General features: G+C 40.3%; 1 long non-coding RNA gene across 2 annotated transcripts in view; it reads right to left on the bottom strand.

The window, feature by feature from the left end:
- LOC146895049 (uncharacterized) overlaps positions 1-14,392 on the bottom strand; it is a 54,133-nt gene extending 39,741 nt beyond the window's left edge. For both annotated transcript variants that reach the window (XR_015000806.2, XR_015000805.2), the window contains exon 1: positions 14,338-14,392. This is a non-coding gene — a long non-coding RNA (uncharacterized LOC146895049). The remainder of the gene's footprint in view (positions 1-14,337) is intronic.
- Positions 14,393-18,414: the final 4,022 nt, after the last annotated feature.

Below are 18,414 nucleotides of genomic sequence, written 5' to 3' on the forward strand. Positions count from 1 at the left end.
TCCAGCAAGTTTCTTTGCAGACCTTGAAAGAACAACACTCAATTTCATATGGAAAATCAAAAAAATCCCAGAATAGCTAAAACAATTCTGTACAATAAAAGAACTTCTTCTGGAGATATCACAATTCCTGACTTCAAACTCTACTACAAAGCTACAGTACTGAAAACAGTCTGGTATTGTCATTAAAACAGACAGGAGAATCAATGAAACTGAATCAAAGACCCAAATATTAATCTACATAACTTTGAACACCTGATTTTTGACAAAGAAGCAAAAAATATGAAATGGAAAAGAAATCATACTTAACAAATATTGCTGGCATAACTGAATATCAATATGTAGAGGAATGAATATAGATCCATATGTATCACCATGCACAAAACTTAAGTTCAAATGGATCAAAGACCTCAACATAAAGCCAGCCACACTGAACCTCATAGAAGAGAATGCCTTGGCACAGGAGTCCACTTCCTAAATATAACCCCAGTAGCACAGACTAGACAGAAACAATTAATAAATGGGACCTCCTGAAACTGAAAAGCTTCTGTAAAGCAAAGAACATGGTCAACAAGACAAAATGACAGCTTACAGAATGGGAAAATATCTTCACCAACCCTACATCAGGCAGAGAGTTGATCTACAAAACATACAAAAAACTAAAGAAATTAATTATCAAAAGAACAAATAATCCAATAAAAAAAATGGTGTACAGTCCTAAACAGGGAACTCTCAACAGAGGAATCTAAAATGGCTGAAAGACACTTAAGGAAATGTTCAACATCCTTAGTCATCAGAGAAATGCAAATCAAAACTACTCTGGGATTCTATCTTATACCTGTAAGAACGGCCAAGTTCAAAAACACTGATGACAACTTATTATGGAGAGGTTGTGAGGAAAAGGGAATACTCCTGCATTGGTGGTGGAAATGCAATCTGGTACAGCCCCTTTGGATATCAGTGTGGCAATTTCTCAGAAAATTATGAAACAATCTACCACAAGACCCAGCAATACCACTTTTTTGGTATATATCCAAAGGATGTTCAGTCATACCACAAGGACTTGTGATCGACTATGTTTATAGCAGCATTGTTTGTCATAGCCATAATCTGGAAACAATCTAAATGCCCCTAGACTAACAAATGGATAAGAAAAATGTAGTATATTTACACAATGAAGTACTACACAGCAGAAAAAAATTGACATCTTGAAATTTGCAGGCAAATGATGGATCTAGAAAACATATTAAGGGAGGTAACCCAGATCCAGAAAGACAATTATAATATGATGATGTAAGTCACAAATCAATCTACAATCAGCTGGTCATAGACTGGAAATGTCTCCTAATAGTCTTTGAAAGTCATTAAGAGTCCACAACCAGTCTCTCTTAATTTGTGCCTTTTGTGTTCTAATTTTCTTGAAACCTATTCTGTAACCTAGGTAATTAACAGAATCTCCTCTTTGAATCTTTTTAGGAGCAATTTGTAATCCCCATTTAGGCAAGTCTTTCTTTACTTCTTCAAATATCCTTTCTAAAGTGTCTGTATTTGAATCAGATAACAAAATGCCATCCACAAAATGGTAGATTATAGACTTAGGAAATTGCTTATGTATAATTTCCAATGGCTGGCTGGCAAAGTATTGGCACAGGGTGGGGTTATTGAGCATTCCCTGTGGGAGAATAATCCATTGATATCTCCTAGTAGATTGAGAATTATTATAAGTTGGCACTTTAAAAGCAAACTTTTCTCTATCTTTTTCTTGTAAAGGTATAGTAAAGAAACAATCCTTTAAATCAATAACTACGAGAGGCCATCCCTTTAGAGAAGGCAGAGGAATTCCAGATTGTAGAGGGCCCATAGGTTGAATAACCATTATGATTTTCCAGATTTCTTTTTAACAACAAATACAAAAGAATTACAAGGGCTGGTTGATTCTTCAATATGACAAGCATCTAGATACTCTTGTATCAGGTGTTCTAAAGCTAGAGGCCACTATTTAACCCATATTAATTTCTCAGTTAACCATTTTAATGTTGGTACCTCTGAAGGTTTATCAATTGCTTTGTCTTCTTGTACTGCCCAAATGGCTGGTGTCCATTGTCTATAATATCTTCTAATATTTTCCTCAGAAACATAAGTTTTTGGGGCTGCAGGAATGTTAATCTGAGTATTCCATTGCTGCAATAGGTCACAACCCCACAAGTTCATTGTAATATTTACTATATATGACCTCAGTCTTCCTATTTGACCTCTGGTCCTATGCATTCAACCCATCTCATGCTTTGTTTTACCTGAGATAGGATTCCAATTCCCAGAAACCGAACATCTACCTCTTGGAGAAGGCCACTTTGGATACCAAGATTCTGGAGTAATGATACTTACATCCGCACCGATGTCTAGTATGCCTTCAATAAAAATGCCATTTTATACACATTGTTAGCTTTGGTCTTTGATCATTTATAGACATCTGCCAGAATATGCATTTCCTATGTCCTACTGAAGTTTTTGACTCATCCTCCATATTTAACCCATCATTCAGACCAGCAGGCATTGATTTTTTTTTAATTTTCCTGGTGAGACACGTTCTCCACAGTAACTGGGAATGACTGGACCACATTTGTCTTGGAGGCCTGCAAGAGGCCCCCCACAGCATTTCCCAATGGTATGGTATCAGGTTGCCTTGTTTATCTTTTATTGACCTACATTCATGGGTCCAATGTTGGCCTTTGCCACACCTCCTACATATACCTGAAGTCCTCCTATTTCTGCCATTCCCACAGGAGACATTATTCCTAGGAATTCATTGTCTATAATCCTTCTCAGATATCCCATTCTATCACAATTAAAGTATTTGGTATTATATTTGGTATTTTGATGTCTTTTCTTACCATTGGAAATTGCTTCTCCAACCCAAACTTCAGTACCATAGTCAAATATCTCGACACTCACGGGTGTTGATCTGATTTTTAAAGGCTCAAGAATCTTTTTGCATTCTATGTTGGCATTCTCATAAGCCAAAGATTCAATTAGTATATGTCTAGCTTCTGAATCAGTTACCCCTATTTGTACAGTCCTAGTTAGTCTTTGCAAAACGTCACTAAAAGTTTCTCTCTGACCCTGTTTAACTCTAAGATATGACTCAACTCTGTTTCCTTAATCCTGTCCCAAGCCTTTAAAGCTGCTGTGCTACAAAGGGACAAGGTGTGGTCATCATAAAGAGCTTGATCCTGAGGATCAGAGTGAAGTCCTTTGCCTAGAATTTGATCTAGAGAAATCTCAAGTTCTTTCGCTTTTTCTTGTTTCTCTAAAATTCTTGCCTCCTCTTTAAAAAAAGCACCTCCAAAGTAATTGCAGTTAACTTTCTAGGACTGCTGAGATTAAATGAGTCCAATCTTGAGGTGTTGCTTTGCTACTGAATGCCCACATTTTGACTGTTTCCCTAACAAAGGACTAATGTAATCTGTAAGCTACAATTGCTTGTTTAATTTCCTTTAGAGCAGTCACAAGTATGGGCTACCATGAATATTCTTTGACAACCTTAGGGTACTTGGGGCCAGATACTTTTTCTGATGTTGTTACTGGAAAGGCAGGCAGAACTCTGTGGAAGCTATCCCAGAGACTTTTACGTACTGAAGAGGTTAAATTTTGCCTTTTTACCTTTTGTTCCTGGTCATCAAATTCGATAATTTCTTCAATTTTTTCAAATCTGTTTACTACTGCCTTTTATAAGGTCTGGATCCAGTGTTCTGTTCTAATGCCCCCATTGAGGATTCCAAGGTATGAAAACTGTCCAGTAGAGATAATGTCTCATCCTTGGACATAATCTTTATAGCATACATATTACCTTCCTGGAGAGACATTCTATCAGTCAGTCTGTCATACCCCTTTAACAGAGTTCCCTCAAATAACACTTCAACACACACTGTCATTGATTGGGTTTTATGTGCCAGATTGGCTATATCCTTCTCCAGAGTGCTGAATCTTTCTTTAAATAAATTAAAATCAGTATGTACCATTTCTAAAAGTTCCTCAATTGACTGAGTTTTGTTAGTTAAATTGGTCATATCCTCCTTCAGATATCCAACCTCTTTTTTGAGAAGCCTGGTATCAGTCTGTAAAGACTGTAACATTTCTAAAAATGCCTCATTCTTAGCCCTATTGTCAAACCATATTTTTAAGAAAAAAAATATTGAGGACAAGACTAATTCCCAGAGTCAAAAATAGTGATGTAGAAGGGACATCATATAAATTTTGTAAAACCTCACACATGGTGTAAGTAAAGAGGCTATTGAAACCTGGAATGGTTAGATTGTCTGACATATTGCCCTTTTAAGTTGACAACTTATGATTTATATTTTGGATATTAAATCTTATATATGGTTTAATTAGCTGGATTAGGTGCAATAACCATACCTGTCTGTAGGTGTCATGGGCCACCAACAAAACAAACACAGCTTGGCCTAGCTGTACACCTGAAGTCACATGACTGGTCTGAATCTGATTTTAGCATGAAATGCTGAAAGATGTGCTTAGATCAAAAAATAGTTATCTAACACAAATCACAGACTGTGTGCACCATGTTTGGTCCTGATCTGTCAGCACCCACAGAGGCACAGGGATAACAAGATAACAGCAGGCACCTAGGAAAGCCCATATTCCACCTGAATTTCCCCACAGTGTGCAGTGGCAGAAAACAGACACTGGGGCTAGCGCATGGGGATTGGAAGTCACACTGAGATGAATAATGAGATAATATAAAAAAAAAAACATAGCCAATCTGTAGTCAGAAAAGCCGTGCTTTGGGAGAATTCTATAACCAAATGAACTGATGGCTCCACACAAAGGCCAGCTGAGGGAGGGCTCACAACAACCCTGGCACAGTGTGAGCCAGCAGCCTGCAGCAGAGCTGAGGGTGGGGGGTTCTAAAGACAAACATTCGGGCGGCAGATGAAGGCATAAGTCACAAAACAACCCCACACCAGTTCAGAATTATGAATAATAAAAGGGTTGTTTATTTAAGGGGAAAACTTACAGGTCACTGTCCTAGATATCAATCCTCTGCATGAACAGGAACAGAGTCTAGGAGCCTGAAGCAGGAGTCAGAAGCAAGAGAGTGGGCACATTTTACAGCTGCTTTTACAGTATAAGAGACTATACCCAAGTGGGCTGGTATCTTAAAGGCTATTGGCTGAAGGAGCAGAATGTGCTTCCACAGCAATCACATGTACTTACTTATAAGTGGTTTTTAAACATAAAACAAAGAATACCAGCCCACAAATCACAATCCCAGAGAACCTGGACAACAGGACAACAATGAGGACTTTAAGGGAGACATACACGGATCTAATATACATGGGAAGTGGAAAAAGAGAAGATCTCCTGAGTAAATTGTGAGCATGGGGGTCATAGGAGAGGGTTGAAGGGGAGGGGAGAGGCAGGGAGGGGAGCAGAGAAAAATGTAGAGCTCAGTAAAAATCAATTTAAAAAATAATTTCTCACCCTCTGTTGGAAAGGTTTCTTTATATAATCCTAACCCTGAGTGTCTTACAAATGCCTTAATAAATGAAGGCAGCCTGTGGGGTTGAAAAAGGCTCCCCCAAGAAATACCAAGTAGTGATGACCTCCTTCTGAATTGTTTGCCTGGGAGATTTCTGAGGCCAAACAAGCCATAAGGTTATTGTTACTGTGGTTGATTAAATTTCAAAACTGGATAATATAAGGCCATATTGTGGAAGACACCACTCACTTTGTAGATATCAGGTTGTAACTGGACTCCTTTGAATGGCAGTACCAGAAGACTACAAGCTGCTGTGGAAGAATTATCACTAATAGTTTTGCTAAATTATAAGCTATGGGTATTACACTACTGTTCTCCATTGATTTATTGCTATAAGATACTCTGAGAAAAAGTAACGTGGAGGAGAAAATATATTATGTGGCTTATGATCCCAAATCACAGTCCATCACTGAAAGAAGTCAGAGAAACTATAAAGGAATCCTTCCTAGGGGTTCAACTTCAGCTAACTTTTTCTTATATAGCTCAGGTTCCTAGGTTTAATACCAACCATATTGGTATTATGTGAGTTGGGCCCTTATATAACCCAGGTTCCTAGGTATAATACCAACTGTATTGTGGGAGCTGGGCCATCCCAAATCAATCATCAGTGAAGATAATCTCTCACAGACAAGGACCAGAGGTCACTCTGATTGAAGCAATTCTTTAGCTGAAGTTATGTCTTCCCAGGTGATCGTTGGTTGTATCAGTTCACAATAAACTTCCCAGCATAACTACTAATATGCAAGGCAATATGTCCATTGATGGAGTAGTGGCACAGTTGTTAAGGTGTAGCCAATGGTTTCCTCATTGTACACAAATCTCACTCCACAGGAATAGACATGCATTTGATACAGTTAGCTAAGACAAAAACCTATGGCTGTGGAAGGCACTGTCAATACTATAAATGTTATGAAAAGCATGACATTTATACCCACAGATGACTGTTGCTGTCAGATTTGGTCATGGGAGAAACTTCTTTCTTTGACGGGGCAGTAGTTACTATAAATACCCATAACTAGTCAAACTCCTGAGAGTAAGTGACTTTTGCTGTGGCATAGTGATCACAAATGGAGAAAAATATCACCTCCCTTCAAAGTTCAGGGAATGTCATAGAAGAACCAAAAGCAAGGGATAGTTAGGTGTTATATGGTGTGCCTTTTTTGATGCATCCACATTTGATTCATTACTATAAGTAATTCTTTAAAAAAATATACTCTTTTATAAAACTAAACACAGGTGGAATTGTTTCTCTTATTAGTCATCAACATTTCCCCCGAGATGAATAAATATAAAATCAAGCAACACTACCTTATTATTATAATCTAGTGACTTCCTAACAACTCCCCCACAATGCTGAAGACCTGATTCAGCTTTCTTCTTTATCCCAATACCCATGCTACACATCTTAAGTTTTGGCATCTATATGAGGAAACAACCACTGAGCATCCTGGCCTCTCTGCTCCTCTGCCTTCTTCCACTCTATCTGAGCTACCCAATATCACAGTCACATCCTAGACCTTCCAACCAACAAAACAAACATTACCTGTGAAGGATAAACTTTAACTTCCTCTTCTGGCCTAACAACATCCCAGATCATAAATTCTAGAACAGCACCCACCACTTCTATCATAGTTATTTGGCCTTACCCTCCAGTCTCCATCATTTTCCTACCATCCCTCTGCCTCTCCAGAATCACCCTTCATGCACATTGACAGATCTCATTCATAATCATTCAAAATTCTTCCTTGCAAATATCCCTTCATCTACATCCCTTTTGCCACATATACTTGGAAGCATCACTCACACCTCCTGCCTTCTCTCAGACTGTCCCAAACCAGTTGTGTAACGCTAGATATATAGAGAAAACAACTACACAACTGAGATGATGTATTTTCTGTCAGCATTAGGGTCTAATGATCCCTAACCACTCACTGGCACCAGAAAGATAGCCATCTTTCTTTGACAGGCTCCTTTTTCCACTTCCTAAGTGACTTTTCTCTCCACTCCCCTTCTCACACCACCTTCTCCATCTAGTTTCAGCTGATGACCTTGTCTCATACAAATAAAAGTTATTAGAATCGAACTCTCAAGCCCACAGTATCTGTCCATTTCTTCCTTCTTTTAACCTGTGTGATGGAGAAAGTATCCTTTGGACCAAATAAAGATCAAATGTCCTTTTGGGTTTAAAATCCTATTTAATGACTCCCTCCCTTGCTTCTAAAAAACTGTATTGCATTTTCTCTTTGCTTTCTTTGCTGAAGCATGGTTGATTTTCACCTCACCTCTTCTAAGTTGTTCTCATCAGTAAGTAAACATGTATACCTAAATTCTTCTTTGAAAATCTCACACATGCAACAATGGATTTATATCAAATTAATCTCCTAACTCTTCTCTTCTAATTCTTTTTCTAGCATTCCATCACATTCCAATTTCATGTGCTCTGTTTTTAAACCCACCTCAATACTTTCCCTAATATAGTATATCATGGAAAGAAATGGACACTTAGTTGCACCTGTACCTTAATTCATAAAAAATATACATACAAAATACACAGCAGAGATAGCTGCAGTGGAATTAACCATAACACATCTAGAAATGTGGAGCAACAGGGGACTTCAGCATCAACCTTTACTCTCAATTACCCTAACTCTTGCCTTACCACCCAACCAAAACTGCTCTGCACATCATAAGCCAACAAAGCCCATGGTTGTGAATTTAGGTCACATCTCCTGTTCTCGTTACTCAGCCTTTCAATATCCATGTTTCATATGCATCACTCTTGGCTTCTACAATTCCACAATAAGCTGGCTTTTCCCACTCACTTAAATGAGACATCCTTCTCAGAGACTTAGCTGTCTTAAATATCCCTAGTTTCAACATCTATATAACTATTATCCTGGTCTCTCTCCTCCTCTAACTTGGAGTTCTTTGGAAGGTCGTTCCCACCATTAGCTTCCAGATGACAATCAACTCAAATGCCAAATATAAGCTGTAACAACTTTATCTCCCTCTAATTCAGATAGCTCTCTTCCAAATGGAACTGTAACATTTTCTTCTTGCCATTTCAAAGTTTAACTATCTATAACTCACTACTTTAGGATATTCTATCACTTGCCTCCCTTTTTCTGGGCTTCCTTTCTAACTTTTATGAGCATCAATTTTACTGACCAAACCAGGAATTTCATCTTCACTAATACCCAACATTCAAACAACAAGTAAGTGTAACAGTCTCTCTTAATAATAATCTCACATTTTTCCTCTTCTTCATCCCTTCTCCTAATACATAGTCTAAGTCCTGAGTGGGACAGCTGATGCCGGTCAGCTGGGGTTGAAGAATGAGCAGTGATTAAGAAGAGGCCAGTTTCATTGAGGAAAAGTCTTCTAGGAAACAGTTCCTCAGGGTCAGCACCCAGAAGCTGTGTTCTGGCTTGAGGTATGATCTTGGCTGCCTCTGGAGCACAGTTTCAAGTTGCTGACCCTGAAGAGAATCAATCGTCGCAGCAAAGCAAAAGTTTTGCTTTCATGGTTTTGGTCTCTTGTCAATCACTGACAGTTCTTCAGCTCCGGCTGCCCAGAAACACGGACTCTTCACACAAAAGGCCCAGTGGGATCTTTGCTCCTCTCTGAAACTTCACAAGCCAGGCTTCCATCATCTGTACTGTTCTCAACACTATCTTCCCAGCTCATACAAAGCATCTCACTGAGTTCTCAACACTCCATGACTTCTCAAGCCCAATATTCCAGTCCTTCCACAATCCTAAAAAACAAACAAACAAACAAACAAAACAAACCAGCATGGTTAGGACTGTCACAGCAATACTTTACTTCTGGTACCAACTTCTTTCTAGTTAGGGTTTCTATTGCTGCAATGAAACACTATGAGCAAAAGCAACCTGGGGAGGAAAGGATTTATTTGGCTTACATATCCACCTTGCAGTCCATTGCTAAAGGAAGTCAAGCAGGAGAGGAACTCAAACAGGGCAGGAACCTGGAAATAGCAGTTAATACAGAGGCCATGGAGGGTGCTACTTATTGGTTTGTTTCTCTTGGCTTTCTCAGCCTTCTTTGTTATAGAAACCAGGACCACCAGACCAGGAAGAGCACTACCTGCCATCGACTGCATCCTCCCCCATCAATCACTAATTTAAATGCACAGTTTACAATTTGATTTTTCCTTTTTTAATATAATTCCATCATGAAGTTTAGTGATTGTTATCCTTTTTACTTTGTTTTATAAACACAATACATTGGAAAGCATACCATGTACAGGATATCATACAGTGGTGGAGTGATCACACAGTGGTTGAAAGTGCTCTTGTAGAAGACCAGAACTGGATTTCCAGCACCCACAGTGGCTCAAAGCTGCCTGCAACTCCAGGTTCAAGGGATTTGATGCCCTCTTCTGGCCTCTGCAGGCACCTTCACTCAGGTCCACATACACACAGGGCATACCACATACACACACACACACACACACACACACTTATATTTATATAAAATGGAAGCCCAAATATAAAACACACATACAATTTAAAATATATCTAAAGTCACATTCTAGCAAGTCAAAATGAAAGGGATAACATTAAATTCAACATTTTGTTTAGCCCAATATGAGAAAATATTATGGTTAAACCATTAATCAATATAAACCAGTGAATGAATTATATGTTTTTTCAGGAATCTTTAAAATACAATTTGCATTATATCCGAGCTCAATTCAAATAAGCCATATTTCAAGCATTCAGTAGGTAGACTTGAGCTGTTATTATACCAGACAGTTCAGGTCAATACTATTTGTTCCTAGAAAAACTATTAGGGTTTTTTTTTTCCTAAAATGTGGTCCTTTTAAAAGTCTGGGAGTGTGATAGTTGTTCTTTCTGGAGTTTAGCTTGCTTCTAAAAAAGTAAGTATGAGATTATGTTTTTTCCTTTTGTACTTTGTACCCACTAGATCTACCAAAGTGCCAGTGAGGCAGAGTAAGGTTTTCACTAAATCATCTCTGTTCTGTGAAATGGTATTTTTCTATGCATTCCAACTGCCTTCCAACTCAAGATCCTTTTGTCTCAGTCCCCATCTCCACTCAGTTCATGGTGCTATGCCACCACCTAGGAGTGCTGAAAATGTGAGACTGTGGGAAATGCCTCTGATTCAAGATAAAACTGATCCAGGCATATGAATAATCATGCAAAAATGACCCAGAGAAACTTCTTAGCTCCACAAAGAGTTAAGACAATAAATTTTAGTAAAGCAATAAACTGTTGGCTCACTCGTCAATTCTTAGAATACTGATTGATACATTTATACCTCAAGTCAGTAGTGAGTGGGTGTTAAGTTACATAGTTACAGTTATTCTATAAATGTGAAAATGAAAAAACAGCACTCAAATAATCCACCACCACTTCATAAAAAAGTTGATCCTAGAGCTATAATTAATCTCTTCAACTACAATATTCTTTATCCTCCACCTGTATTTTGTTTATTAATTTTTAGTTAATTTAATTAATTTTGTTTCAGACATAGTCTTGCTATATCGCCCAGGCTTCTTAGAATTCATGATTCTCTTGTCTCAATCTCCCAGGTTCTGGAGTTACAAGCATACATCCCTGTACCCTTTACCCACATTTCAAAAACAAACAAAAAGGCAGTGTAAAGGCAGAGGGAAGGACAGAGGGGACAGACAGACAGTTCCTGCTACTGCTGCTATCGTGACCAGGATCCGACCACGACACCTTATAATGTCAGCTCAGTGAAGGTTTTCAGTGGAACTCCTGTGCCGGGCACCATCGTGGGAAAGGGAGAACAAGGGGCCTCATGCTACAAAAACGGGGGGCTGATGTCAGGTGCCACCCAATGTTCACTAAATGTCAGGCACACACACACACACACACACACACACACACACACACACACACACACACAAGAACGTCTGCATGAGGTAAGTCAGGGAGAGAAAAGGTTCATTATCTAGGCAAAGACACCAAGACACCAAGTATTGGAGGCTGGGTTTGCTCTTGGCTGAGAGACAGAGTTTTGGACTGCCATGTCAGATAGCCACTCACCCTATCCCAGCCTTCAGATATATCCATGGCCAGAGTTAAATTACAGCTACTCTATTCCACAGGACTGTCAGTTACCAAAATTCTACAAAATCCAAGGAACTAAGAAAACTGTAACATGCCACACCCATCTGTCATTGGCGTGACCTTAGGATGTGCCATAGCTATTGCATTCACCATGCAAGTATTGCCTTATTGGTGTGTGTAGCAGTGGCTCTGCTCTTCTGCCTCATGAATTTTCCCAGACCACAGAAGCCTGATTGGCTCTACGGCAAGTGCAGCCTGACCGTATGCAGGCATCTGCATCAGAGTGGACTCTTTCCTGAAGGTGGGTGAGGCTTGACAGGCGCTCCATGACCGTGGTCCAGCAGGGGAGCAACTCTGAGGCTTATTCTCTAGGCTTCTCAGGCTTGCTCAGTAGATACTTTAGACAAGATAATTTCATTCTTACTTTAATGCATATTAATTGTGAAAATTAGTGACATTTCTTTCTTGTCTCACGTGTTTATGTTTATGCTGTGTTTGTATATGTAAAAGAGTGAGGAGGAGGGGAGGGGGGAAGGGGAAGTGAGTAAATGCTATAGCACACACGAAGGTCAGAGGACAACCCAGGGGTTGGTTGTAACCTCCCATTTATTTGAGACAGGGTCTTTTGTTTGCTACTGCACACACCTTCAGAGAAGGAGCTGAGAAGACAGCTCTCAGACTCAGTCTCCTTCTGAGATTCCTGGAGGCGGGATCAAGATTTCAGACAGAGGTCGAGGTTAAGAGCCAGTGGCTGGCTGTTTTGCTTTTCGGATCTTCAGGTTGAACCCCAGTTAATGACCCTGAGTTTTACTAATTGTGCTTCACTCCTCTGCTCCTGAAGATCAGCTTCTAGATAAACATCTCATCTTACTGCTTTAGCTTTTGCCTTCAGCAGCACCCAAGTTGACACAGGAGATACTAGCAAGCAACCCTCAGCCATATGCAAAGACAGCAATTGATATCCTTAGCCTCCTCAAATGGGAGAGGAGAGCTCACGTTTGGTTCTGGTGGAGGCCTTCGGGAAGATCCTGTGACCCACTGGAGAGTGACAGACTTAGGAACTGGTGGCGACCCTATGCAAGAGGAAACTTGCCTAAGGCACACTCATTTCCATGGGTGGGGGAGTTGTGCCACACCACACCATGGTAGGTATCTAGGGTTAGATGTGCAGCTGTCACAGGCCCAGAACAGTGGCTCACAATTTGATTTTTACTTTTGTGACTCAAAATCCCTGGGAGTGAAGTCTGGACCTGTGAATCTGCATACAATACGGTCTGTGTACAGAGCTACACACACATTCTAAAGTGCATACAGTACGGTCTGTTGTACAGAGCTACACACACATTCTAAAGTGCATACAGTGTGGTCTGTTGTATAGAGATACACACACATTCTAAAGTGCATACAGTGTGGTCTGTTGTATAGAGATACACACACATTCTAAAGTGCATACAGTGTGGTCTGTTGTATAGAGATACACACACATTCTAAAGTGCATACAGTGTGGTCTGTTGTATAGAGATACACACACATTCTAAAGTGCATACAGTGTGGTCTGCTGTACAGAGCTACACACACATTCTAAAGTGCATACAGTGTGGTCTGTTGTATAGAGATACACACACATTCTAAAGCACCTGTTCATAGAACCATTGCCAGTGGGACAGGGTGGGGGGATCCAAAGTCCTGGTCCAGGGCCTGACACCTAATAGTCTGAGGCAGCTTGGAGTCCTAGCCACCACTGTGCAGTTCTAAGGACTGTGGCTGGAAGAGGAGGAAAGAAGAGGCCACAGTCCTTCATACTGGGAATCTACCCTTGAGAGAACCTGAACGTCCTTATCCATGCCAGTGACTCGCACGGAAAGTTTATATTTGGGAAATGTATTTCACAAAGCACATCTCTGGGTTGGGGAGGCAATCCATCATTCACATCTGAAAATGAAAAGTATGATCTCAGAGAAAAGTTCACAACCACTAAACCAAGTAGGGAGTTGAAGGGGGCACCTCTGTGGTCACTGCAGAGCTACTCACGGAGACAGCCTGTCAAGTGTCAAAGGCATGCCTGCAGGTATGCATGCACACCCATACACACATACACATATACATCCACACACACAAGCACACACACACACTAACAGTTTTGAACCTTGTGAAAAAGAAGGTAACCCTATTTTTAATAATAGAGACATATCTTGAAAATATTATGAAATAAGCCAGATAAAGAATCACAGGCAAATACTGTATGAGTTCACTTATTTGTTACACATTTTTTTAAAAAGTCAGATCCACAGTAGCAAAGTCTAATGGTGGTTACAGGTTAATGGTGAAAGGCAGATAGCAAAGGGCAATATTGGTCAGAATGCATAAAAGTCACAGTTAAGATGAATAACTCGTAATGATAAATTCTATTGTTGGAACATGCTAAGAAAATCTTATACAATATAACCACTCACAAAAATCATGCCAAGTAATCTATCTGTTAGTTAGTATACATATCTTAAAACATCATATGTTGTAAGGGGGTCTCTTGTTTGTTTCCCGGCCACCTGGCTGCTCAGACCCAAAATAATCACACAGAAACTGTATTATTTAAAATATTGCTTGGCCCATTAATTCCAGCTTCTTATTGGCTAACTTTTACATGTTAATTTAACCCATTTCTATTAATCTGTGTATGACCATGCGGCTGTGACTTACTAGGTAAAGTTCCAGTGTCTGTCTTCAGCAGGTCTACATGGCTTCTGACTCTGCATTCTTCCTCCCAGCATTCAGTTTAGTTTTCCCCACCTATCTACCCTATCAGGCCAAACCAGTTTCTTTATTAACCAATGGTATTTACAACATACAGAGGGAAATCCCACATCCACCATATACTTTACTTATATGCCATCTTTATTCATTAATCACACCCTAGTAACAAGAAACTGGATTTTAAAAAAAGATTTTTTAATTAGACTTTGTATGTGTGAGTGATTTGCTTGTATGTATGCATATGTACTACATGCTTGCCTAATGCCTTTTAGGGGCCAGAAGACACTGTCAGATTCTCTGAAACTGAAATTAAAGATGGTTGTGAGCAAACCACTTGGGTGCTGGTGTCTTCTGTGGGAGCAGCAAGCACTCGTAATCACTGAGCATCTCTCCAGCCCCAGAACTGGTGTTTGCTCTTTGTTTTGTTTTTGTTTGTATAGGTAAATGAATATCACACACACACACACACACACACACACCTGCTTTTTGAGTTCCCAAGCTGATCCTGTGTACTTTGACCACACAGCAGACATAGTTCACATAGTTCAGAACACAGAGCAGGTAGACTTTAGACTTTTACCCTGTATATGCAGGCTGCTTCCTGTGAGAAGGCTCAGGCCATGTCATGACAGCGTTCTGTTTTGCAATATTCCAAGCATAAGGAATGCATGCAGCTTTCTTTAAGCAGGCTGCAGAGGAGACTGAGAAGAGGCAGCAGCTTGCCCTATGTCACCCTGCAAGCTGGTGCCGCAGGCATCTTGAAGCTCATGCATGTCTGCTGATTGCCAGACCATGCAAGGTGAGGACAAACAGAAAAAGGTGAGATGGTTGGTATCCCTGATATCTTCTAACTCAAGTGTCCCCAAAATGTAGTGTGCATAATTTCACAAACTGAAAATCCACTCCAGTAAAACTGAGCTGCTTTCCCTGTGGGATCAAGCAGCACAGCCTTCACAGTTACTCGGGAAGTTCTCGGAACAAACGAGAACTCTGCTGTGATTTGTCTGTTTCCAGAATTTCAAAGTTTCCAGTCAAGTGGAGCCTAGAGCCTCATTTTCCACTTGGCCTCAGTGGATTGCTCTTAGCTTTGGCCATGAAGAGGCACAAACTTGACAGCCCCAACCAAACATGAGCTCGCCTCCCCTCCCAGGAACAAGCTGTCCTTCCTCCACCTCTTCCAGCAGCACTGGTCAAACCCCTAACTCTAATGCCATGCTCTCAGCATGCATGCATGCATCGTAAAACCAGGAAATCACCAGCAATGAGGTCAGCCGTAATTTCCCAGAGGAGCCAGGATGCTGAGGCTAAGGAGAACATATTGCCATTAAAGAAACAAGTGAACTCCCAAGAGTTTTATAATACTGTCCTAATTATTGCTAGCATACATTTATTGTTACCATTCTTGCTTTGTTAGATTGGGTCACTGTGACTAGGGTTTAATGAACAGATTGGGTTTCATTTTCTTTTAAGTCCCCCAGGGCATAGCTTTGAAGTTAGTAACTGGATTGTAGCTGTCTACTCAAACATGACTATAATATCCATGTGTTTGTTGTTGGTTTGGAAGGGATGTGTTGTCCCACAGCACACCTGTGGGGAGAGAGGACAGCTCTCAAGAATGGGTTCCCTCCTTCCACTATGTGGGTTCTGGTGAATTCGGGTCATCAGCCTTGGCAGCAGGTGCCCTTAACCTCTGAGTCATTTCCCCGGCTGTTGATTGGAAGTTTTAAAGATTTCCTGGACATCTTGATGGGGACTCAGAACCGCAGGTCCCTCCTGAAATCAGCACATCCAGGAGTGACTGACTCTTGTGTCCATGACTAGCCCTTCCAGTTAATGCTTGTGATGTAAGAAAGTTTGGAATCTGGTAAGTTTGGGAAACACAGGATGATTGCATGGGCATTTAAGCACACCCAAGAGAGACATCTTCTTGCCAGTAATCCAAAAGACATAAGAAAGCGTCCATAGGCAAAAGGACTAGTGTGGGCCAAAATCCAGCCCCCCACGGTCTGTGCTGCCAGGCCCTGCCACAGCCCACATCTGTGCACGGGGAGCAATGATCTCATGCCCACCTCTCACATTCTGCCTGACATTGGCAGCTACTCAGTTTGGCTTAGCCGTTCAGTCTCAGTCTGTCTGCTTTCGGAGCCTCAGAGTCCACACCAGCCCCGAATATCATTTTCATGTCAGTGTGCACAGGGATCTCTCCATTCCTTGGACTCTGCGTCCTGAGACCTGTGTTGTGGAATATTAGTTAAAGACGTTTGCTTATGCTGTGAAATATTTGCTTAATGACGCAAAGATGTGTTGCATTCTTTTATGTTGCCTTTGTTTAACTCTGTGAAGCTGGGTGACTTCGCCTGTCTAAAACACCTGATTGGTCTAATAAGGAGATGAACACCAATAGCCAGGCAGGGCAGAGAAACAGGAGAGGCAGGTGGACAAAGAGAATAAATAAGAAACGAGAGAAGAATGAGCGAAGGGGGAGTAGTGAGAAAAGGAGAGGAGGACACCGGGGACCACACACACAGCCACGCATCCAGCCACGGAGTAGGAAGGAAAGAGATGTTATAGAATAAAGAAAGGTAAAAGCCCAGAAGAAAGGGGTAGATGGGATGATTTAAGTTAAGAAAAGCAGCCTACAAATCAGCTAAGCTAAGACCAGACATTCGTAAGTAAGAACAAGTCTTTGTGTATTTAACTGGGAGCTAGGTGGCAGGCCTCCAAAGAGCAAAGAGTAAACACAAAAGCCAGCTACAGTCCTGCTAGCGGACATTTTCTGAATTGCATTCAGCTTGGTCTTCATAGAAGAGCCCACATGGCTTCTTAGCTCCCTTGTTAACAACTGCCTGGGAGCCTTGCTAAGCAGTTGACAGAAAACAGAAATCTTAAGATTGAACACCAAGATCGAGCTCCTTGATGGCAGGCCTTCCCACGCCCCTTTTAGCTTCCAACACTTAGCTGAGTACCAACTATGTGATAGGATTTACAAATAAACATTGCATACGTAAATAAAATTTTAAATCAAATAAACCCACAGGACAAAATGCATTTCAAGTTTAATTATTTACGCACACACAGAGAACTGAATTATGATTTGAGAAACCAATGTAAGGAAGAGGTGTAGCTCCTCAGAAGAGCAGTTGGGTTCAAACTCTAGAACCATTAAAAAAAATAAACAAATAAGGGAAACATAAATGTAAACAGGAAAGAAGGGGAACCTGGAGTTGGCGGGGAGTGGTGGAGATGGGGTATAGCTGATCAAAACACTTTATCTCCGTGTAAGAAATGCTCAAACAATGAATTTTAAGTAAATAAATTACTGGGAGAGAAAGAAGCAAGAGAATGGTCTAGGTGCAATGAAAGACTTGCATCTGTTCTAGCCTCCCCAGTAGAGTTCAGAATTTTGGTTCATTAAAACTTTAACTTAATGGAATGAGTAACTTAATTCGAATGTTATTCATCTTATTAATTATATTATGCTTTTGTTTATGTGGATTGTATCTATTAATGCTGACTAAATTAAGACTTTAAATGACCACTTAAAATATTTATATATTGGGCTAACAGGCAAGATGGCACAACAGTTAAGAGCACTTGCTGCTCTGGCAGAGGACAGAGTTGAGTTTCAGCCCCTACATTGTGAGGTTCACAGCTGCCTGAAACTGCAGATCCTGGGGATCTGATGTCTTCTTCTGGTCCCTACAGTCACATGTACACATATGCACATACCTGCACACATACACGAAATTTAAAATAAAATAAACCTTTAAAATGTATTTTTTATTTTGAAATAATAACTGTAAACCCATTATACCCACCAGATGTTAAAAGGTCAATATAATTAATATGTTATAAAAAAAAAACTTTCCCAAGACAAAATAATTTGATGAGGAAAATGGATATTTTACTTTTATTTTCAAATTTCTTTAATGTTCGGTATGGCAGAAGTAAGCTGTGTTCTCACATCTGCTCCTGCCTTTAATTTGTGGCCATATAATAGAGCATGTTGGACACATGGACCCT

This window comes from Myodes glareolus, chromosome 3 (genome assembly GCF_982192425.1).
Source record: "Myodes glareolus chromosome 3, mMyoGla1.1, whole genome shotgun sequence".
Classification (NCBI taxonomy): domain Eukaryota; kingdom Metazoa; phylum Chordata; class Mammalia; order Rodentia; family Cricetidae; genus Myodes; species Myodes glareolus.